Source organism: Copadichromis virginalis, linkage group LG8 (genome assembly GCF_057382275.1).
Source record: "Copadichromis virginalis isolate Kocher_CV1m ecotype Utaka linkage group LG8, C_Virginalis_male_GT1.1, whole genome shotgun sequence".
Classification (NCBI taxonomy): Eukaryota; Metazoa; Chordata; class Actinopteri; order Cichliformes; family Cichlidae; genus Copadichromis; species Copadichromis virginalis.
The window spans coordinates 19,748,100-19,772,296 of NC_140625.1; the positions used below are offsets into that span (position 1 = coordinate 19,748,100).

The following is a 24,197-nucleotide window of genomic DNA, read 5'->3' on the forward strand; positions in this document are numbered from 1 at the left end:
GCACAGAAGCAATTTGGCCTCAAACACCACTTCCCAGTACCCACAGCAGACACCCAAATCCTCCTGAAAATAAAACATTTTTTTTTTTACTACAGCCCATCAAAATTTGACCAACGCCAATATAAGATATCGACAAAGAAGAAGAGGAAGTCTTACTCATAATTTTTTTAGTGTGAACGAGCAGGATTGTTCTGTCTGTTTCTCGTCAACAACCAGCTTCTTCTCTATAAAGCCCCCCCCCCATCTGATGTTTTTATCACATGCCACTGCACGGCTTGTTCGTTTTGTTTTGGATTAAGAGCAGACGGCTCGAGACCAATCAAACAAACAGAGGTCCTTATGTGCCAATGTGGCTCCCAAACGCTGGTCTACTTTCCAGATGGGGAACAGGAGACAAATGGGGGATCCATCGAGCATTTCAGCCATGTGAGTAATGTAAAAGATAGAAAGGCAGCAGCCTGGGTTTTAGTGTCAGCATATGGATGCTGGGTGTTGCTCTAGACTCCAGCAGATATTCAGACCATCTGTGGCCACCTCATTTCACAAATATGACAGCTTTACACAGACATCAGGGGGGAACATATACAGATAACAGATATACATGACCCCCCACCTCCAATCCCAACATACTGTACATGCTTATTCACTGATTCACACCTGAAAAACAAAGCTCACCCATATTTGAACATGCCACGCTCGACTGGGCCAGCAGCTCCTCGGGGAGGGCGCTCAGAGATGGGATTGACAGCTTGCAGATTACACCAATCAGACCCCTTACTATAAAGAGCTTTATTTAAGTCTGAAATGATCAAGGCTAGTAAGAGGAGCCCATTCAAAGCTGCACAGAGTAAACTGCACTGAGCTTAAAAGATTAGTCCATCCAGTTTGACTACAATTTTATCCCTTTAAAAACGAGAGCTGAGCATATTGTCTTGATCTGTTGCGGATAATGCTGGCAGTCTTTGTCCTCACTCACAGGTGCAGGAGAAGAAGCAAACGCACGCTTATTCACACGTAATTTATTAAGGGGGAGAAAGTGATTCTCTGCAACAGAGAGGAAAAGCTTAAAGGAGAGTCTTTGAAATAGTTTTGGTTACAAAACAAACAAAAAAAACAACCAAGAAAACCCACCAGCCCACTTTGTTACATGATCCATTGTTGTGTCTGCTTCTGCATACAGCACATGTCTTTTCAGGAGGAACGTGTTTATTGTAAAGAGACCTGCGCAAGAGTTCCTTGACAAAACTGAGAGAAAGTTAGCCAACACAAGAGGGTCCATCATGGCTGCTTTGGTTCTACTAATGCACATTTTATGAGTAAATATTAAAGGGAAAAAAAAAAGCACCCCACCTGATCTGATAGCCAGAGGCATTTTGCAACCAGGAAAATAAAAGTGAAATGTGGGAAGGCCTGGGGTTTGTGTGCCCTGGGGCGGGAAGGGGTCCGCTGGGCCCATATTTACTCTAAAGCCAGAACCGCTTGGGGGTTCCACTGGCCCTGACAGCACAGGGGCTGCCGACCTGATCCAAAACCTCCCTTCTCCTCTCCTTACCTCCTACCCCCTTTGCCAACAATCTCCACCTAAACCTCAAACTCCCCTCCTCTTTCTCTCTCTCACTCGCTTTCTTTCTTGCAGAAAAACTCGCCCTGACACTTTCATATAAGCCTTTTTTCCCACAAGGGTAGAATGTGCACATGACCTCTCCTGCCTCTCTACCCAGCTCAGACTTTGCTCACCGTTTACAATGAAGCTGTAGAAACGAGAAACTACTATTGTTCTATATTAGTTCAGAAAGCACTGTAGTCTATGATGGAAAAAGGGGGAGCATTTCTCAGCTTTTAACACTCTTTTTTTTTGTCCATGAACACTTCTTCTTCGTCTTTTTTTTCTTTTTATCAGGTCCGTCCTGGAAGTTTGTTTCACTCTTTTTAAACACTGGGTCACGCGATAAGTATGGCTATGCTCCATCACTGTTTGCTTAGCAGGTGTGGACAAATGTGCTGTTCAAACACCAGCTGACTGACCAGAGTTTCAAAGGATTGCACAAGCCACAGAAGACATATTTTTCCAAGTGGGAAAAACAAGGAGAAGACATATGAAAAAGACTAGAAAATATAGTTACATTCACTTCATTCAATTAATTAGATGGGGAAAGTGTGCCACGAACACTACCTGGATGAAACTATAAAGTTCTCAAAGGAAGTGTGAGGATGATATGACAGCATTCTAAAATACGCCAACTTCTCAGCTCTTCTCAGAAAGTAAACACCGTTCCATTTCTGACTTTTGCACCCCCTCCCCCCCAGTTAACACTGTCCTGTGTCATTAAGAGTATCTCTTGGCTGCTCTATAAATAGTGGCATGAAGGGTGAAGGCCAGCAGGAGATGGCTAGTCTTCCATCGGGCCAGTTAATGAACAGGTACTCTGGCACCTTTAGCATCCAGCTCTGCGACAGAATGCCTTTTCTTTCAGGTGTTCCTCCTGCTGCTCATCTTTCTCAGTGACTCTTCCACTTCTTTTCGTTTCCTTTGCTTGGACACAAATAGGCTCTAGGGTGCTTTCATTGACTTCCAGACTCACTGGGGTAACAAACTGTTATGAGCCTGGAAGCTCTGATTATTTCAGTGAATGAATCGTAATTGATTTATTTTACTTTCTCCTATTAGGGTTGTTAAATTAATCAATTAACAGAGTGGGATATTCAGGCAGACTAGAAAGAACTGATATCTTCTAGAGTTCACACCGTAGAAGCTGAAAGAATACCTTAATGCTCAGTTTAGGCAGTATACGTCAAGCATGGTTTTTTTGTACCTCAACAGAAAACAACGGGCGCCCTATCAGATCAACACGATGAACAAGTCCCTCCACATTAGCCAACAGTGTAATGACATATCAGATGTACAAAGTCAAAGGTAACTGGAATTACAGGTTTGTGTTCTCCTGAAAGCTGAAGATCAAATAATCTTGGATGTCTGATGAATCAACTAGCAAAGCAGCGAAAAAAAATGAAACTAACAAACACGTAAGTGGGGAAAACTGGATTTCCTTGAATGGCTTCTTGAGGCTGGATCCAAGCTCCGAAGACTCCAAAGTTAAGATGCTCAACTTTACAGCAAAAACATACAGGTTCCAAAGTTTAGTGGTTAACACATTTGGTTGGCAAGCAAACTGGGTTGTTTCCCTTTCTGGGGCCCCAGACTGTTAGGTCGTTAGGTCATCTAGGTATTAGAAGTGGGAATCACCAGACAGCCCACGACACAATATTATCACAATACTTCACTCCTGATACGACATTATTGGGATTTTTAACATTTAGCTGAGTTTTGTAATAAAGTATATAGCTGTTTATCGCCTTTTATCAATTTTAAATTATTTCTTCAAAGCTAAACTTCTTGTTAAAAAATAACAACAACTAAACAATCCAACTTTGTCATTTATCAAGCATACCAACACTGTCACTCAACCCTGCCAGAAATGTTGCCATAAGATGGAGTCAGTCTGCTATCAGTCTACAACTGAATTGTTGAAATCTGCGAAAATCACACATTTGTAGCTGTTTAAAAGGACAGAAATTCATATTTTAGTATTACACTTTTATTCTAAAAGAATATAACAAGAATACAACCAGCTGGAAGCCAGCTGAGTCGAGTCCCCTTGAGTTGTGCTCGCTGACAAAAACTCAATCAGACAGATGGCAACAGTCTTTCTGTCCTTAGTATTCCCATAGTGTTTTAATATATTTTAAGAAATATCGATATTTGTTGTCTCTGTATCGATACAATATCGCCACATAAATTTATTCCCCACACTTACAAGATATGTTCACTTCAGGCTCCAGCAGACCAAGAGGCCGAGATTCATACAAACTGGACTTCACAAGCCAACAAGTGACAAGACAAAGGCTAAATGTGTCTTTTACGACAGGTGAAATGTCTTTAACTTCAAAACAGTCCAGTTACCAAAACACAGCTCTGTGAATAAACCTAAGACAACATAACCTCGCTGAAACCCATGTAAACACCCAGTGTAAATATTAACTTAGTCTAGATAGTTCCAGTAACCAGGATTTCTTTGTAACTTATTTAGCATCATTTTCTAATAGTAATCCGTTGAAGACCCTTGAAGATCAGTGGCAGAAGGGGCCAATGGTCCGACAAAACAATGAGGGCCTTGTCAGTTGAAGTCTCATACACGCTGACCTACTGAGAAGCTGCTTGAGGTGAACGGGCATGTCTGCAGGCCTGGGTGTGTCTGAGCCCCTTACGCAAGGCCAGGGCAGGAGCTAGGAGAAGAAGAGGTTGGGCAACTCATATGTTACCTTTGCAGGAAGCAGGCTTAAGGTTGCAGAGGGGAGAGTTAAAAAGGTGAACAGCAGCTGAGCTCTGCTACGGGAGAAAAGTAAGCTGATTGCAGCGCCCACGTTCTGCTGGAGAATGCTGTATTTGGTATTGTGCTGGAGGAGAGCTGAACGCTGCCCTTGATGTTGGGTGTCTGGTTTTGTTCTTCGAGAGTTCACTATGAATTAGTTAAACGGCAGACTGGATATAGGGAAGCTATGAAACATGCCTCAGAGGGAGAGAGTGTGTACACTCTCAGGCTTCACAAAGACTTCCGATATTCTGAAAACACTACACGCTATCACACAATTCCACCTACGCGCGTTCATCAATCACAAAGCATTATGTTGAAGGCATCACACGCACATACCAACAGGCAATTAATCCTCACAAAAGAATCATCTGAAACTAACAAACATTTAGTCTGTTTCATGTCTCTTTCACACTTGCGCACCTTGAAGCGGTTCAGCCTCCATATTCATGAGACATACTCCCTCAGCAGAGCTAAAGCCCAGGATTTTAAGGTTTCAACTCAAATCTCAAATATGGTTTCAGGTTATAGATTCGTAACCCAAACAAGCGGGGAAAATCATTAGCTTTCATCTAATCTATTTTAGGTTTAATTAGCTTTAATCAAACTTATTATTGCCATTGAAACATGGTATTTACTATGATATTGTGCACGGAAGACAAATGCACACGAGCAATTACATGCACGCACACACAGTGGGGTACTGCCGCTTTGCCACGGTGGCTTAATGAATAAATAAGTAATAAGGACTTGGTTATTGGAGCTCATTAAAATGGGGGATGCTTCCGAGACAATAAGACTTGAAGAGGGTCAGGGGAGGCGGTTGTGTGACTAGGGCTAGTGTCACACACACCCCTCGCCACCTCCGTACACCCCATCCCTCAATGACCTGACCACATGGCCCCAAACGCTCACCTCCAAATCAACTCTGTCAGCCAACCTTACCCTCAGCATTCCCACCTTCGCTGACACGCAACAGCGCATACATCTTCTAGGATGTGCACACACACACACCAAAACATACACACCTCTCTCATGGTTAATTACCACTTAGCTCAATCACGTGCTGATCTGTCCATAAGAGCCCCCTCCACCTTCCTCCCCCGCAACACAAACAGCAGCACACATGCCAATTATTGATGAATCTTTAATATGGCGCTTTGCAAAGTCTCCATCTCATTTCCTACCACTGAGCCGATGATTACGCTTTGAGTAGAGGCTTTAGCATCCAAAAAATGCATAAAACAGAGTAAGAATAAATTAGCTTAATGCAATATCATTGCAGGCCTGAGATAAAGTGGTCTGAGCCATTTGGAGAAGAAAGCTAACTTTAAATTTTTTGGGGGTGGGCTCATCCTGTCTTGCATCTCTGACTGTATATAAACCTCTGGACACACACTCTCACACACACACACACAAACACAAAAATCCCACACCACGATAACGTGTCAATAATGAGCTGAGGCCATCTATTGATCAGCTTAATTTTGCATCTATTAGCTAGGGAACGGCTTGCTCCGGGGGCGAGGGAAGCCAGGCGCTAACACGCACCGACAGGCTGGATGGAGATCATTACAACTGATGTTCACACACACGCTGTGATTGACATGGAGATAAGGCAGGAGAGAGCCCAGGCTCGCACGCCTCCCCGCACACTAAGCTAATGATACACCAAATGTGTGCTTGGTGTGTGTGTGTGTGTGTGTGTGTGTGCAGGAGCATGATAGAGAAAGCATCTATCTAGAAAGAGAGATGGAGCACAGGGGGGAAAAAGAGAAAAAGAGGAGAGGGAAAGCAGGCCACACGCCTTTGCTAATTGGCACAGTCAGACAACGAAGCTCATAAAGGACGAAAAAGCATTTAGTGAAGCATCTCAGCTTTCTAGATCGCCTTTATCAAGTCTGTGTCATTTAAATACAGTTGCAAATAGCACAGCAAAAGCCCGCTTTTGACCTGGAAGGCCACGGCCTCGTCTGATTCTTCCTTAATTTACAGAGTTTGCATAAGAAACTCGGTTAAGACGTTCATTATGAAAATCGTTTGTTTTTTCCGTGAACGGCTGATTGCAAGCTTCACATGTCAACGCTGCAAAGGAGAAGATGAAAAAAACAAAACAACCAAAAGAAAGAAGCAGAAAACAGGTCTTTCTCCTCCTCTGAGCTTATTCTGGCACTCTCTTTTTCTGCAAATCAAAAAGAAAAAGTGAGGTAGAGCATAAGGGTCAGGTTATAACCTCTCGGAACAAGTTTTCAAGGCGTGCTGTTGGAAATCAAATGTGTTTTAAGTCATCCCTGGCAGACGCATGCAAAGGCAGGGCAAAAAGAAACAGCTGTAAGACGAAAAAAATAAGCAAAATGCCCGGCTGTTCTCCCATGTCCTGAGAGCAAGCAACTTTGACAACCACTGTCCAATGTTTATAAGTTGCAGGGGAGTGGTTTTCAAAGCTATCCAAAGGCAGTTTGCACTGACCCTAAATCAAGCTTAAGGATGCATCCATTCAAAAGAGGGTGTGCAGAAAACAATACGCTATGTTGCCCTCATCCTGCTGCTTAACCTAGCAGCAAAGAGCCCAGCTCGGCATTGACGCAACAAGGTGCAATACAGGGATGCTGCTGCTGCATGTTACCCACACAGACAGTGGGAGAAACTGAGAGGAAAAAGAAGGACCTGGCGCTGGAAAAGCGCCTTTTACCTCGGCGTCAAAAAGGAAACATCTGAATGTTTGTGTACACCCTCTCTACAGCTGAGTTTTTTTGTTTTCTTTATAGGGTTGAGATCTTGTTTTATGTCAGATTCTCATTCTATGGAGGTGAGGTCAGAGGCACTAAAATAAAAAAAATTAAAAAATAAAAAAAAATTAAAAAAACCCTTGGCTACAAACTGTGTGTTTTTGTCAGCTGAGGGATACAGCGAAGGGATCGAGGGAGCGGTGGGAGGAGGGAGGTGAAGCGGGAGGGGAGGAGGAGGAGGAGAGAGGGAAAAAAAGCCCTCAGCCAAGCCATCAAGTTGAACATTGAACTTCACAGTAGTAGCTGCCTTTCTATGCCTCTCCTTTTGATGTTACCTCCAAAGCAAAGGATCAAAGGCTTGGAGTGTGGCGTGGGGAAGTCCCAAGCTCTTAGCCTGCCAGCCTGTTATATATGCAAAAGTCTACGCCAAAAGAGAGAGAGAGAGTGGGGCAGAGAGAGCAGGAGAGGGTGCTCGGGAAAGAGGAAGCTTGCATGGAATTTGGTTAAATAGCGCGTTTTGTGTCTAATGAATGACAAGGGGGTGACGCAATCAGACAGCGAGCTACAAAATGACGTAGAGCGGGATGGAGCTCGCGCGTGCACAAGTTTTAGAGATGCTTCATGCTCGCAGGGCTGGGCATAAAGGCTTGGAGTGAGTGGCGCTGGCAGTGTCCTGCCCCCCCACCCCCATCCACGGGTTCCTCCTCAACCAGCAACACAGTACAAAAATTACCCTCAACACACACATGCGTGTACGTGCAAACACAGACAGACACTTCCACCCTGCACCAACCACCAGCTCCTCTCCAACATCAAGGGGGTGAGAGACTGTGTCGTCTTGACATAAATATACAGTGTGCTGTTAAAGCGAAGACTACAGTAAACACAGCGTGCATGAAATCCTGGTTGTGTCTCACTGGAGCAGAGACACTCACACAACACACTACCAAGCGCACGCACGCGCGATTGTGGGCTCAGCTGGGCCAAAGAGTCGAGCAGAGGTGTGCTAAAATTGACAAATCTCTACGAGACAAACACAATACACACACACACTCACTCACACACACACACATTCACACACACCCTTTCCCCAAGGCTGTAGGATTAAGAGGTCCAGCTGGCTGACAGCAAGCCCTTCCTTCCCACGTATCCCGTCGATCTCACCCAACTCCCCCCACCCACCCACCAACCTCCACCCCCCACCCCCTTCCCTTATTTAGAGCCCCTCCCACACCTCCATACCCAGGTCTGACAGCCAACCAGGCCACAGAGCATGCCAAGCAGATACACCTGAATTTGACACTGATCACATCAGTCATACGTCAGAGCAAAAATATATTTAAAGACATGGAAAATCCTCAAGATAAATGTGAATGTTGGCCAGGAGAAGGCCTACATATCACTGGCACCATCAAAGGGGGTCTGCCAATCCATCTAGTCTTCCTGTCAGTGATACTGGTTGCATCCTTCAAGATACAGATTCCTAGAGAGCCAAGGCATCGATGGAGGCGGAGCAGGGGAAAATTAGCCTAGCGGAAGAGGAGGAGGATGATATTTAATACATAACGAGCCCTGTTAATGAGGAAATAAGGGAAAGTGAAGGAGAGAGATTGGGCGGAAAAATAGCAGAAGCTGCCATGTCCATTTACGTAAGTGTGGAAGAAAATACACCGCACGCTGCAGGGTGTTGTTCGACTCGCATATCATTTTGTGAGCACAGACGTATGTGAATATGCAGGAAAAATGCATTCAGTGCTCCATAATTAGAGCTAGGATTGAGTTAATTCATTCAGTTTAGCAAATGTTTCAACGCTAGCATGAGACAGGAGAGATCCAAAGGGGAAGTGAAGGATGATACGTCATTATTTGAGTTAAAAACATCTCAAGCGTTTCTGATCTTCAGTTCCTGGATACTAATGAGCCAAAAGCATTGATGATTAGCTGGAACCAGGCAGCAATGTCAGATATAATAAAAGTGCCAAATGCAAACAGCAGCCATAACATGCAAATGGGATTAATAGTCCGACTGAGCTTTAATTTCCAAATCACCTGTCATTCACTTTTATATCTATGGCCAATTTAACCCCAGATGGGTAAGAGAATATGAGAACCAAACACTGATTTCTTCAGCATCCTTGTTACTTATGGCCAAAGGTGACTGATGGGTCTTATACAGAAAAAAAACTTGGGGCAAGTTTGGGTTAAGACCAAGCTATACTGGCTATATTTCATTCGCAATCGCAACCTGAGGCTTTAAAAGCGAGCATTTGCCCCGATGGAAAACTAATGAGAACAGAGAGAAAATCTATCCAGCAATTCACCATGATACCATCGACAAGTGCAAAACGCTACCGCAGATTGGGTTGGGTGGGGTATAGGAGGAGATAAAAAAATAAAAACAGACAGGCAGTGGTGTAAGGAAAGAATAAGAATTAGGGAGTGAGAAAGAAGGGAGCAAGAAACAGAGGGGAGGGAAAAAATTCACAATGATGACACGTAAGTGCAAAGAGCGATTAAGGATTTACTTTCAAAAGGACTCCCATTGATCTTTTTTGATAGACCTGCAATAAATCAAACCGGATTGACTCGCATGAGAACCAAGCCTAATCCTTTAGTCAGATCCAGGAGAACTCCAACCAAACCAGCTGTTAATTTAGGCTTTACAAGATAAAGCGGGAGAAATCCAACCTGATGTACCCTAGGGCAGAGGCTTACATCATCTCTGTAAAGCAATCAACTTATTGCCAGTTTGGAGAGGTAATCAGAGCACATACTGAGAGAGGGGAGGGGAGGGGTAGTGGAAAAAGAGAAAAGGGAGATGGCTGAAGAGGTTAGGGAGAAAACAGAAGAAGAAGAATGTAAGAAACAGAAAATAAGAATCAAGTTAAGTTTAAAAATGCTGCTCTTTTTTTAGAAAAAAAATTAAAAACTGATTTTTTTCCTCCCCCTGCATGCCGGGCAGATATACAGGTCTTCAGACTGAAACTTATCTTTGAAACCAAAAACATGTTTACACACAGTACAACTCCAATTATCTCCAGAGGGTGAAGATGAAACGGAGAGAGCCTCGCTTAGCTGCAAACAGGAGCTCTCTGGGTTGACAGCAGGGACTGGAGGACGGATACAGTTCCCCCCCATCCTCCACACCACCCTGTAATTTCCCTGGAGGCCGGCCCAGACCTTGTCCCCATCCCCAGTGGCAAGTGCCACCTCAGCTGGGTCCCACCAGCCATGCTGTGGCTGCACCATAGCACAACCATAGTAATTAAAACGGTTATTTTTGTTTGGGGGAACAAGAGAGACTTTTTCTTTTTTCCAGATCTGAGCGGAAGTATTGCAAGACACCATCCAGCCCACACTGACTAAACCATGCCGATGTCTCTTTCAGTTGCGCATTTGGTGTTTATGTATACGTCTATGAGTATACTGAATGTCATCAGGGATCTACAGGAGTTTTAGTTCCTCTTCTTAACTGGGCGTGTGACACCGCGATGCAGGATGCAGAGGATAAAACCACACAAGCACCCTTTTGCAGTATGCACACTGACACAAAGACTCATTAGTTCGCCATCTCCCCTGTCTTTAATGTCCTGTTTACAACGCAAATCAACCAGATCAGCGCTGAAATCCAATCACAGGGCTTTGCAGGGCTCTTCACGTCGGCCTCACAAGAAAGCTGAGGAGAAGCAGGCCTTGTAGTCTCTGGACACTGTCCAAAGGAAACCAAACCTCAGGAGTCCAAACAAAACCACACATAAAATCAGAGTTAAAACAGCAGTCTCTATTCAGCCCATCCTGACCCCACAAGCACACACAGAAACACACATACACACACTTTTCTGACCCCTGCTTTTCTATCCTCTCCTGGTTACACTGTATGCACACAGGGATCATGCTGACTTCAACAAGGCTCCTGTAGAATTGCAAAATTGACTGAGGCTTGGGCTTCGACACACGCAGGACGCAGCCATGTAAAGGCTGCCGCTTAAGCTCAACTCACATCAACCTGTGCTATCTTTAGCAGCTGGGCTAAACTTTTAAAACCGCACAACTCTCTCTCCCTCCCACCCTCACCAACAGCTTCCCTCTGACTTCAAATAAGACAGCCTGGCTCTTTGGCAGTGGCTCGCCCGCTGGCACCTCCCTCCATGGCCGCAAGGTCACACGTTTAATTACACAGAAAGTAGTAATCTCACCAGACAGATGGCAAGCAGGCCGCCTCTCAATTACTTTATGCCCAATTGAATGATTACTGATGTTATTTGCGAAAATGTGGCACGCAGAAAAACACTACAAAAAGTAGATTTGTAGTACAAGCGGGAAGAGGGGTCGGGGGTGAGGTTACAGGGTCGTGGCCGTGTTAGGACAGAGGCTGATGTGCCTCTTGTTAAGCAACTGCAACTGAGATAATAATAATAATACTAAAAAAAATATATAAGGCGTGAAGAATACAAGCACGGCTGTGTTAGCTTTTGGGGAGGGGAAAAAGCAACAAAAAACCCAAGTTTAATACGACAGCGATCAGTGCCACAAAAAACAGACGCTTATTTTTCTCGAAACCAAAACTGGTACAGAACATTGGCCTATGTGGAAACAGTCAGCTCCCAGCAGCCCAGTGGAGGAAACCGCATGACAAGGCCAATTTAAAATGTGAACAAAGTGTCTGTCTCTTAAAACAGAGCCAAGAAAGAAAGAGCTGGGTTTTCTTCATTTCTTTCCCCCTTTAGGACTACCATTTTGTCATTGGGGAGAATCCCATTGGGCTCAAGTTCTTTCCTAATGAAAAAAAAACAAAACCCCTGACCGGCAAGTGTGAGCTGTCTCATCTCAGCATCCAACCCGTGTTCCCCATCGATGCCTCACTCATTATCACTTAGCTCCTCCTGCCAATAGCTTCTGCGAACAATTAGAGGTTAACTTTCCCAGCGTCTGAAACCGCAGAATCTCAATTTCTGGCCAGGAAGCTCCGATAACTGAGCTACCTAGCCAAGAATCAAGATTCCCCTCAAGTTCAGGTCTGAGTTTTACCCCTTATTCAACACTTACTGTTAGCAGTGAGGCCTCTCTCGGCCTGTTTATGATTTAACACGACCGCAGAGCTAAATAACAGCAAATTAACTGTGCTGACTGGCCTCATTAATGTCATGCATAAAATGCTTTCACTGAGATCATTTCTGAATGTGCAATGGCAACCACTGATGTAAACTCGGTTGCCAAACTTTGGTTCTGGGCCAAAAAGGGTATGGCTTCTGGCCGGCATGATCATAAATTCTCCAGCCTAGTTGGGGTAACTCCCGCTTACGCCTGTGGGTGTCAGATTAAACCAAAACTATTTGTCTCATGCCAGGAGACTACATAATTTACAGCTGAGCATTTAATTCTAAATTTAACATATCATACAAGGACAGACTGGCTCATTGGCTTAAATAACGTCACCCCAAGCCATGTAGCATTAAACGTACAAGCACTGGTAGTGAAGAAATTTGCCCTGTTGGTGACTGTAATAAGTCTGGAAGTTTCCACTAACTAGGAACAGTTGTGTTGAGAGGCACTGCTGTAAAATGATCTGCAGGAGCATATAGAAAACTTCCACGTTTTTTTTATATTATTATTCTTGAGTCAGGGTGAGGAATTCCACTGGCCTATAGATGGCAACCAGCAGTTGTTCTCCCATGAGGACGGGGGAGGCAGGCATCTGGGAAGAAGCGAGCAGGCGGATCAGGGAAAAACGATGACTACATCTGCATATTTACAGCACAGGATTTTGAGTTTTCAGGACTCAAAGTCATCCCAAAAGCAAGTGCAGAAAATGAGAAGAAAGGGTCCGTGAAACTTCCCCCAGAAGGCTCAGAGGACTTACAGTGATGACTCCCAGGCACATCCACAACCCCACGATACCCCGAGATGACGGGGGGAGGCTTCCAGTTGCCGTGCTCGGGAAAGAAGCTGCACCACTGAGCCACAACACTACACCAATCCTCACATTGCTATAGGAAGTCGAGAGACATTTACAGAAGGGGCTGAGGAGCAGGGGACATGATGGTAGCCAGTATGTGCAACTCAAAATTTATACCCCAAATACCCACTGCATGTCTTTCGGTGTTAGATTATCATCAAGAGCAATGCAACAGACATGTTTGAAGGAAGTGGAAAGTTGACCTACAAATTATTTAATTACTTTAAACAGTGTTGGCTGCAGAAAGTGAACAGAGAAGCCTATGCACCATGCATACATCACCCTTGAAGCCACAGTACTGCAGGGAGGCATGCCCATTTCACCCCCCACTGATCTGGAATTCTAGCCTGATGCGATCTCCCAATGGCCCACACTTGACCGTGGGCCTTGCAGTCTTTTCCCAGCTGCTGTGTGGCAGGCATGGGCCGCAGTGGTGGCACCTGTCTTTGACAAGCCCCGGCATTCACACTAACTCTGGTTTCCCGAGGCCGGCTGCCTGGCAGTCAGGTGACATATGCTAACGCACACTTTCCCTGACACCGAGTGCACACACATACACTCTGGCAATCCAAATCTACTAACCCAAGAGGCACTTAAGTGTGATCCCAACCACTTAAAAAGCATCTGCATCATAGTGAGTGAGGTCTTAGCCTCACATGTCTCTCTGTCTGATAGCTAACCCTGCCCTGATTCAGGCTGCGGCTTGAAGCCGTAAACCAAAGCTTCCCTCAACGCCTCTCACCCGCCCGGCGAGGCTCTAACCACTGTTTTTGCATACCACTCAGCTTGTGTAACCGTTGAGTGGTTTTGCTCCACCAAGACAATGGCTGCGTAACAGACTAAGCAGAGTAAAGACGTCTAATGTCAATGCACTGGAAGAGTTGATAAACAGAAGTCGGTCTACGCGGCGCAAGAAGCACAGACGAAATAAAAATGTAAGCACTGGGAGACTAAAGTGCCTCCAGGATAAAATAATAACAGTAACACGGATGAGACTGCCAGCGGCTGAGGCAAACACTGCACAGGCCAAAAGCAAAGATTTCTCAGGTGAACCGGTTGCAGTCTAGATAAACAATGTAATTATAACTCATTTTGAAAGTAAAGAGTTGAGAGAGAGTTTCAAAGTCAGCAGGGATCAAAATGAACAGAGCCCTCTAACGCTTTAGTCTGCTCTTCCTTCATTATCTTTAACTAAAATTAAAGTGTTTGCGAAAGTGTTTGCAAAGGCACTATTAATAAACTTAAAAAAAAAACAGAAACTAGGCAACAACACTGGTCACAAGCGTTTACACTTCTATATAAAAATCAGTCGTTTAACTTGTAGGACGCGAGGGTTGCTGACAGCACCTGATTGAGCTCTTGGTATGGCAAAGCATGCCGGTACTCACTCTGCTGCCCAGCAGACCAAAGCAACATTTCCCCACCTCATTTGCAAAGCAATCCCGCTTCCCTCCCACTCAGTGCATCTTTTTGTCATTTCCATGTCCAGGCTCCACTGGCTTTGTCTGGAGGAAAGCATGGAACCCGGTCTCAAGGAGACTCTGCTACCAAAAAGCCCCCCCTCCCCAAAAAAGAAAGAAAATACACCCAACCCATTGAGCCAGCATACACTCACCTCTCCCCCCGCCTGACTAATGTGCCCTGACACTCGTACATCACCCGTAAATTGGCCAAATGAATTAAGCACGGCCCCTGCTTAGCTTTACGGGCTTTAAATGGATTTTCTCCTCTCCAGGTCTGTCCAGTAATTGCATTTATCCATCTTGTTGAAGCCAGGTTTACACACTCACAAAGATCATGCCAATCCCCGGATGCATTTTCCGCTCTGATGGCAAGAGTGTGAGAGATTTGTCATTGGATCATAACAGGTAATTCAAACAACAATTAGATGACAATTCCACCGTATGTCAATGGCTGGCTCCCTGCTTGGATAGGACCTTGGTTGAAGCAATGAGGTTCCCCTCTATCGCTTCATCTGTCTGAATATCTCTTCTTGTTGCCATTCTCAGTGTGATAAATGCTCCCTTATAACACTTTTTATCTATTATCCAAGCCTCCAGGTTAAAACAGCAAACACCCACAGCAGGGAAGAAAGTACTGGCTATGAGTGTTCAGTGTTCACACACACACACACACATTCAGAGAGAAAGAAGTAAGTGTTAAGGCAGAGCTGTGAACACCGGCATCAACGGGGGTCATCTCCACACTTGTGGATGTTTGAACAGAAGTGTATCAGCCATTGGGGGGGGGGGGGCAACGGACAATTCAGCTATGTAAACATGCTGCAACTTCCTTCCCTCCAGTCCTCTAGGCCTGCACTGAGACAAGCCAGTGTTTAAACAGCACACACAGCATTCCTGTGCCTGGGCCCAGGCCAGCTGCTGCATCCTCACTGCAGGCCTGCCTGCCTGCCTGCCTGAGCAGAGACAGATACAGGCCTTACAACAGCAAGGGTCATCCACAACAGACAAAGGGCTTTTATACAACATGCAAAACAGGTTGCATCTTCCAGAAATGCTCCCCATGCTGCTGAATGCTGTAGTCCTAGCTGACCACCCTGAGAGCTAAAATAATAACATCGCCGAGCCAGACCTTAACCATTTGACGCCATCTGTAATGATAAAGCAGGAAATTTATCTTTATTGGTACACGAAATATGCAAAGTGTGGCTGCCAATAAAGATAGAGGAGGCAGTAAAGTGAAGATAAAACACCTTCTGGTTCTAAAGTACACTGTGACGTGCATCACATGACACAAAGGCCAAACCTGCTTAGTAATGCCTGCCTCTAATCTCAACTTTCATTATGGCTGAACTGGTGGTTTCAGGTTCAAAGTTAATCTATAAAATGAACCTTTGGTTTGCATGCCAATGGACAGTAAACTAAAACTAGGTTCCATCTAAGAATAAAATGAATAGTTCTCGAAATAATCGCACAGTAAAGATCCGCTTTAGCGGAACAATTTAACCCACACAGTAGAGCATGCAAAAGTCATACATATGACTATCCAAATAGTTAGAGACATATCTTGCCTTACGTGTTGATCCATCAATGAATTGTGGACTTTAGTTGAGTTTTACTGGGATCAAAATTAAAAAATAAACTTTTGGAATAACCTGATTTTCAGTATCCGTGCAGAACTATGTACATTTAAGTTATGGGAATAGATTTAATATTTAACACAGAGACCAGGCGTCATTCAGTGTTGGTTTTATTATAGGAAGACTGTGATAATTACTTCCCTATTGTGTCAGTGCCTCCACTGGATACCATCAAGAGTTGCCAACTAAATCCGCTCAATCAAAACTGTGATTTCAGGGGGACGAGACTGCATTGTTTTCTACCTCCACAGCGTCGTCTTGCCTATCTGCTGTTCAATCGTTTCCCCGCTCTCTTGTCCGTTCATCAGTCCATCCCCTCTGGCTGGACAGAGAGGGCCACACATCTCACCTCGGGACAGTTGTCCAAACAAGCCTCTCCATTCACTCTGACCCCTCGAGGGAGAAAGACAATTGACAATTCACTTCCACCAGTCAATTTGTGCACTTTTGGAATTGACCCTGAACACTGGTGACACACTGGCCTCTCACTGGAGCCCGGATGAATACATAATACTGAGAATGCCAGGGAAGGGATGGGAGGGGGGATTTATTTTTTTAAAACTGAAGCCATTAAGAAAATAATGGGGAAAAAATATGCTATGCCATATAAAAATTAAAAATCCATCTTATTATTTAAAAATTGGTCAAAAGCAGAAGTTTATATGTATTTATATATATATATATGCACTTCCAAATATCATCACCTGCACAATGACTGGCAATTCAGTGCCCATGTGCAGGCCGTGTGTGGATGTGACAAGCTGTTCTCATGAAATGTTATCTAGTGCTGTACGCAAGCCAACAGCTGTCTCTTTAAAAGAGGCGTATTATTATTGTGTGTAAATAGGTTTCTAACAGCTGGTTAAAGAGTTAACATGGGAATTTACTCTTAATCTGTTTTCCACTGGAATTGCTTCATCAACTAGCTAAAAAAAAGAAAAAAAAGAAAAAGACTCTAAAGTTGCACCACATCGCAGGGTATGGAGGTTACATTTTATTAGCCTTGTGCATTTTAAAATAATCTTGCCAACATTTTTTTTTTTTTACACAAATCCCGCCATAATCCGCAGATTAGTAAATGCATTTATTTCGCTCACACTTTTAAACCCTCCCTCACCTTTTGCGAGGAGTTATGAATCCACCACCTCCTGACGACAAAAAAAGCAGACGATCACCTCATTAGCGGACCGGCTTCGCTTCCAAAACACACACACACACATAATCACACGAACACACGCTCCTTGGAGCTTATCCCGCTACAATTAAAAGTTTAATTAGTAGATTAAAAATACATTGACTGGACTTTTATCACCTTAAACTCCTCTATTATGTGTTTAGCACACACAAGTGCCTCCTTCCCATCTGAGCCATTTTGAACAGATTATCTGCATACTGAAATTCCCTTGACTACATTAAGGCTGCAGATACAAACTGGGTAGAAAAACAACCATCTGCATAATATATTGCGCGTGGCTGGATGAACACCGGACAAAGACTTTTGTATAATTAATGTTTAATATCTAGATGTGAATATTTAAATCACACTGCCACCACTTTTGTGAGGAAAAAGTGAGGAAAGTATTTTTAAAACAGATACTGGAATGAATGAATGAAATTCTTCTTCTGTGGTACATTCCAGGACATTGTACCACATCCATAAAAGGCTGGTGTACCACAGGTGTTCACTGCACACTGGCACGGCTAGTCATTATCTAGCCCAACGTGATCATTAGGAGCTGTGATGGCAGTTTGGCACCTCCTCCCTGCATTCACACACACACAAGCTGGAATTACGGGAAAAAAAAACAACAACCTCCAATGGATACTCAAGCACTCCCCATCAGAAAGAAAAAGGGGGTGAGAGGGGAAGCTCGTTCGTCAACGAAAAGCATGTCAGAGCCAGTGCACTTTGACCCCTCCCAAACACATGCCGCAATCCAAACAGAAGGTCGACAGCAACCAGAATTCCTCCCAGCGTCACGGCGGCCTTCTCACCCAGAGCTTTTAAGGCAAATATTTTCTGATGACGACGAGAATGGGAAGCACGAAGGGAAAACGTGGAGTGGAGGTTGGGCCGAGAGATAGGGCGGCGGGGCGGGAGGGGGGTTTATTCAGAGACGCGAACCACGCACATGAACACATGCCTGTTCGTCAGGCGTGAATGAAAACTGAAACTCTCCTGTTCCAATCTGTGTTCCTCTCTTTCCCCCCCCCCCCTTTTTTTTTTCATTCCTCCAAACGGGAAGATAAATGTGAAGCCGAGGGGCACTATTGTTTGGACATCTAGCCAGGAACTGTCGCTGCTCTCATTGCCCTGGCATTAACAGCAATTATGCGCTCTATTCAGACAGCTTTTGTGCGGTCGACCCCCAGGCCCCCCCACCGTCCCAATTCACTCACACACACACAGACAGAGGCCTAACACACATTTCCCGCTTTTCTCTGAGCCCCTCCCTCCCCTCCCACTCAGCTACTGGTGAACTCATTTGACTACTGGAGCACTCTGGTACCATTATGAATGAACTTAGAGGAAAAGGAATATGACAAACAATCTGTGGCTTCCTTCTTGGATGCACATACACAGCATCCACCGCCTTGTTAAAAAGTGACATTTCCAATGTTTTTTTGTAATTACGACGCTTTTAAAAAATAGAAAAAAATAAAAATACCAATTCTAGGTAATCATCTCTTGAAAGCAGCTAATCCTAGCCCTACCCATAACCTTCATATCTAAAAAGATGCGATCAATAGTCATTTAACCTTATCTTCTTTTGCTGGATGCAGCAAAGTAACACTGCTAAGAAAATTTCCAGCAACCACTTTTAATTATCTTATCGCCACTTCCATATAAGTTCAGAAGTTCATTCCATCCTAGGAACACCTGCATTTGTACCCTGCTGCTCTTCAGTAATTTAAAATCCATAAAGAGACAGAAAGGTTTTTTGTTTTTCTTTGCTTTTTTTTTTTTTTTTTAAGGAACTTGGCGTATATTGTTGGTAACATATTCCAACAGTGCAAATATTTTTGTAAGAGGAAGAAGTAAAATGGGAAAATATTGGCTTCTCAAGCATATATCTCCACACTGCTTTTGATATTAAGCATGAACTTGCCCACAATGCTGTGGATGTGCAAGATGAGCTGTTCACCGGGGTACATTGAGCTAAAATAAGGTAACATACACAGATAAGAGATTTTAAGTGTGGCTACATGGACACACACACACAATAATTTAATTTCCATGTTTGAGGGAGCCCTAATCCCTGTGGGCCAAGAGTGGAGCTAGCATATATTTAAACAGATGACACAAGTTTCATTCCAGATGTACAGTAGTATCTTTGTGTTCAGCTCTATAGAAATGCACTGGAGAAAGAGGTGGGGCTGGATGGGTGGGGGTAAACTGGGAGAGGAAGGGGGTTACACCAGGGGGCTGGGGTAAGAGGGACCCCAGTGCACAGCTGCTTAACTAATGCCTTTTTTTTTCTTTGCTCAGACACAGAAAAGCAGAGTGTTGGTGGCTCACTGACGGAAACTAGGATAAATGGATTAATTCACTTTTAAGAATAAAAAGCAAAAATAAACATATACATATATATATCCAGATTGATAATGATTAACAGGCATAATGTCACATCGAAGGCAAAATTAGGCCTCAGATTAGCCGTTATTACATTAAAAGCAATAAAGTCGATGATTTAATTTTTAAAAAAAAAAAAGGTTCAGCTCCAAACCAGACTTTACTGCAGCTGCTACACCCAAACCCAGCTCACACTGCCACCAGGGAACCACTACTCCCTTCGCACTAGTTTAAAATCTGATTAGAAACACACCCCACAAACTGACTGATTTTTTTTTTCCTCCTGCCTCTGTGGTGTTTCAAGCGGAGTGACAGATCGACGAGCGCGTAAGCTCTCACACGGCTCAGCCTGCCAACATCATCAGCATTAGACAATTAAGCCCCGCTAGCAGGGAGAATTTTTTTTTTATATTTTATATATAAAAAGGTAAATATTTACTGCACAAATCTTTTCCATTCATTCACCAGGCACTAACAAAACCTTACTGTACTCCCTCTCTCTCGCTCTCTTTCTGAGTCCTCAGCACCATCACCAATCCCCCCACCCCACCCCTACATCTGCGATTCATTGACTTTACAATTTACCACATGTCGAGATGGGAGAGGTCGAGCCTCCATTTGAATCACGGCACAAATATGCGAGTGATTTATTGTTTTAAAAACCCCGGGCCGATTTAGTGCAACTCCACTTTTTCTGAGCATTACTCCTATTGGCAGACCATGAACAATTACAGTTCGGACTAATTAAGCTCTGAGAATGTGCTGTGCACCGCTAATGTCTAGCAGACCCCAATTTTAGTTTAATGGTGCCAAACTTTGCTTCCCAGCCACCCCCGCCTCCCCCTTTTCTCTAACTTAACTCCTCAAATCCAAAGCAGATTGTACTTTTTTTTTATGAGTGTTTATTGAGTCGAAGAAAAATAAGGACCTTTTTTTCCTTTTCCCCCTCTCCTTGCCTAGGATGAGAGAAGCAGCGGAGAGCGAGTGAGAGGAAAAGAGGGAGTAGATGCAGAAGAGGAAGAGAGAGATGGGGGAGAGTGAGTGAGAGAGTGAGCGGGAGCCGCTTCCGCCATACTTTGTAAACAAAAGTGATTTGCAAGACAAAAGGAGCGCAACCTTCCAACTAAATTCGGAGTGCATTCTGCAGCTTGAGGCACAAAATGCGGCCACGTCGTGCCACCAAACCCCCCACGGACACCAATTAGGCCCTATTAACATGTAAAGCCAATTTGATAAGGTGTGGGCCCTATCCCTTAAATCCGCATTAAACTATCTTCCCCCCTTGTCACGGCCACAAAAAAATAAAATCCATTTTACAACAGCCGAACACACATAATCCATATGATATACCATTGTTATGCTTATGCTGCTGCCATGTTTAGGAAAGATACTGTCTGTGTCATTTATAACAGATAACAGGCCACAGCAATGTGTGCACGTGAGCACAAAGGAGGTGGTGTGCACTTATGCGTGTTGATTATAATAATCTCACCAGAAAATCCTCCATTATTTCTTCCTTAAAAATAAAATAAAAAAAGACAAAAGACCGAGTCGGGCCCCGTATCAAAGTAGATTTATGTTTTTTTATTAAAAAAATAGGTGAATGTGCAGCAACATGAGCAGTCCTGGCGTGACTAGACGAATGAAACAAAAGAGGAAAAAAAGGGGAGAAAACTATTGTTTCAACCACACAAAGCCTTTTCACCGCCCTGTAGTAGAATCATCACGGGTTCTCGGAGAGTCTTTCTTATTTTCCTCCCTTCCCACTCTAAACACAGTATTGGATGCACAGTGTTGTGTCTTCATCCCCCGTTTTGCTCCCCACCCCGTGCACTTTCTCGTTCTTTTTTAAACTGCTCGTAATTATACGTCGAAACTCAAAACCTCCGCCAAAAGTCTCCAGGCCTGGAGAATTATGGGGCCAGGGGTGGCGTCAAATATCTTAACATTCATAAGTCCGCGAGGCAGTAAATAAAGCCAGTGGATTTACGGCCCAGCAGCCCCGATGCAGGGGAGCTGGCCGCCCAGATCCCATTCTCCCTCCCTCAGCCTCTGCATCCACAGACCTGTTGAGGTGTAGATATTAGCCCACAGCACCGGGAGTTAACCCGCCGCCTTTTTTTAAAAAAGCCTAGTGTTAGCATTGGCAGGAAACAAAAGGTAGTGAGGAAGAAAGGAAGAGAGCAAAGGGAACAGGGGGAAAGGAGATAGAAAACCCAGGGTGAACTAGCCAGGCCACTTCTGCAATTCAACCTGCACAGAGTGATCCAGTAGGCCTTTGTGTGAGGTTTAGGGAGGAGGGAGACGGCAGGGAAAGGAGAGGAGGAGACGAGGGCAGGAAAGCTTTTAAAGCCCGGGCACAGCGTCATGTCAAATTGCTAAATGATACTAAATTGTGAGCCTCCTTGGGCTTAGGTGGTAGGAAAAACAAATTTTCACTGGTTATGACTCCCAGAGGTCAGACAAACTATCGTAATAGCCACATGCAAGAAATCTTTTTTTCCCCTCCTTAAGTCATGCAAACACTAAATAAGTGAAGCAAGTTAAGACGTCCAGGGAGATCAGAATCACCGCCAGCTGATGGGAAACATTTAAACCCATCAGAATTTAGCCTGTAAGACTTCCAATCAATTGTATTCATTTATATAATTTTTAAAGAGGCAAAAGGAAAAACCAGCATCGCAGCATCACCAAAACCGAGTGGAGAAAAAGAAAAGGCGAAGGTAAAAGCAGCGAGAATCAAAGCCTTTCATGCCATGAAGGAGAAAGTCTCATTCTAATGATACTAGCAGTCATATTCAGTGCCTTACACGACATGTTAGGGAGCAAGACAGCTAATCAATGTCCAGGTGAATTATTTATGCCAGCTTTAAGTCTAATAGATTTATATTACAGCGACCGCTGACTTCAAAGCGCTAATGGCTGGACACACAGCGCGCTGCAGACAAGAGGGGGCCGAGGCAGTACAGTAGGAAGACCACCATAAGTCAAAAACCACGTCCAGGTGCATCAGTAGGTTAAGCTGTAATAAAGGTTTCCTAATCATCTGCAAACGAGCACCTCCTTCTTTTAGATTTTGTAATGACTTTTCCTTAAATAAGGGAAAGCGGCACAGAGAGGAAAACAACAGATAAAAAAATAAATAAATAAATCTGGGAGCATATATTTAAAAAAAAAAAATTAAAAATCTTTCCTTTCCTCAATTATGTCCGAGAATAGTATTTCAAGGGCATCATTAAGAGGGCAAAGGTCAATACGGTCTCGCCGCAGCATCCTCCAGCCATACCACACAGTTTACTGCTTTTCTAACTGCTGCATAAGCACAAGGAAACGAGCGCTCCACACACAGTAGTGTGTGACAGCAAACTACAAAACTCTGCCATCGAAACAAGGAAGTGCTTCACTTCAAATCATGCGTGTTGTTGTGAATGTGTGTTTGTGTCAGTGCTGATGAGAATAATGAGTGACTAATTCCACATACCAGCCAGCAGCGTTAAAAAGGCTGGCTGACTAAGAGAGAATGAATGGCAAAATGTTCTCCTATGTGCAAAAGAAGCACGCACGCAAAGAGAGAACCTGTGTAAGCAGCAAAAGAAATATTTCATGTGAAACCATGGGTGATCATGTTGAACTCAAAAGCAGAATTTGTGTCAAACACAAAAGAAGGCATTGTGTGTCAGATGTGCGTTGATTTCCAAGGTGTGCGGAGAACACACAAAAAAAAAAGAGGTAACAAATATCAGTTTCGTTAGGCAGAGCTGAGGTGGTGGTGGTGGTGGCGGCGGGGGGGTGTTGGAGGGTCACATTTCCTAATGCCTGGTCTTTGCCTTAACCTTGTAAAATGAGATGACAGGTCCTAAAGCGCAGACTTGTAATTGCAACCGTTTAAAATAGGGGGGCAAAGAAAAAGGAAAAAAAAAAAAAACAACACCCATGGTTGAGAAAATTATGCTGCTTAAGGATTGCCATCGCCCAGTGGGACCGGCGAGGTGCTGAGCAAATGAGTAAGTGGGCATAATTACAGCATGGCTGATTGTGTTTAAATAAATAACATGAATTTATTTATAAATATGGGTTTACTGCATGGCACATGTTTGCCATGGATTCCTCGCTGGGAGCAAAGGCAGTGCAGATGCAAAACAGCACAGTCTCACACAATTCCTATCAGTAAATCACACCATACATTCAAACATATAGAAATATATATATATATGTCTGTATATGTATATATATACACACGCATTTGAAAGAATAATTAGAAAAAGTAAAAAATTAAATTAAAAAGAAAAAAATGCACTGCTTGATGTTTCAGGGGGGAAAGCTATCACGCATGCATCTTTTACATAGTGTCTTTACAGGTTTTGACACATGCAAATCACTCTGCAAAAAAAAACCAACCCAATTTGCATATTGATTTTATTTGTGTGGTTTTACACTGCTTTCCCCTGCTTACAGTGTGTCAGAAAAG

At 43.9% G+C, this 24,197-nt stretch overlaps 1 protein-coding gene across 18 annotated transcripts in view; it reads right to left on the reverse strand.

Moving 5' to 3' along the window:
- The window catches only part of tcf7l2 (transcription factor 7 like 2), a 107,929-nt gene that overhangs the window by 61,727 nt on the left and 22,005 nt on the right, over nucleotides 1-24,197 (reverse strand). The window lies entirely within an intron of this gene.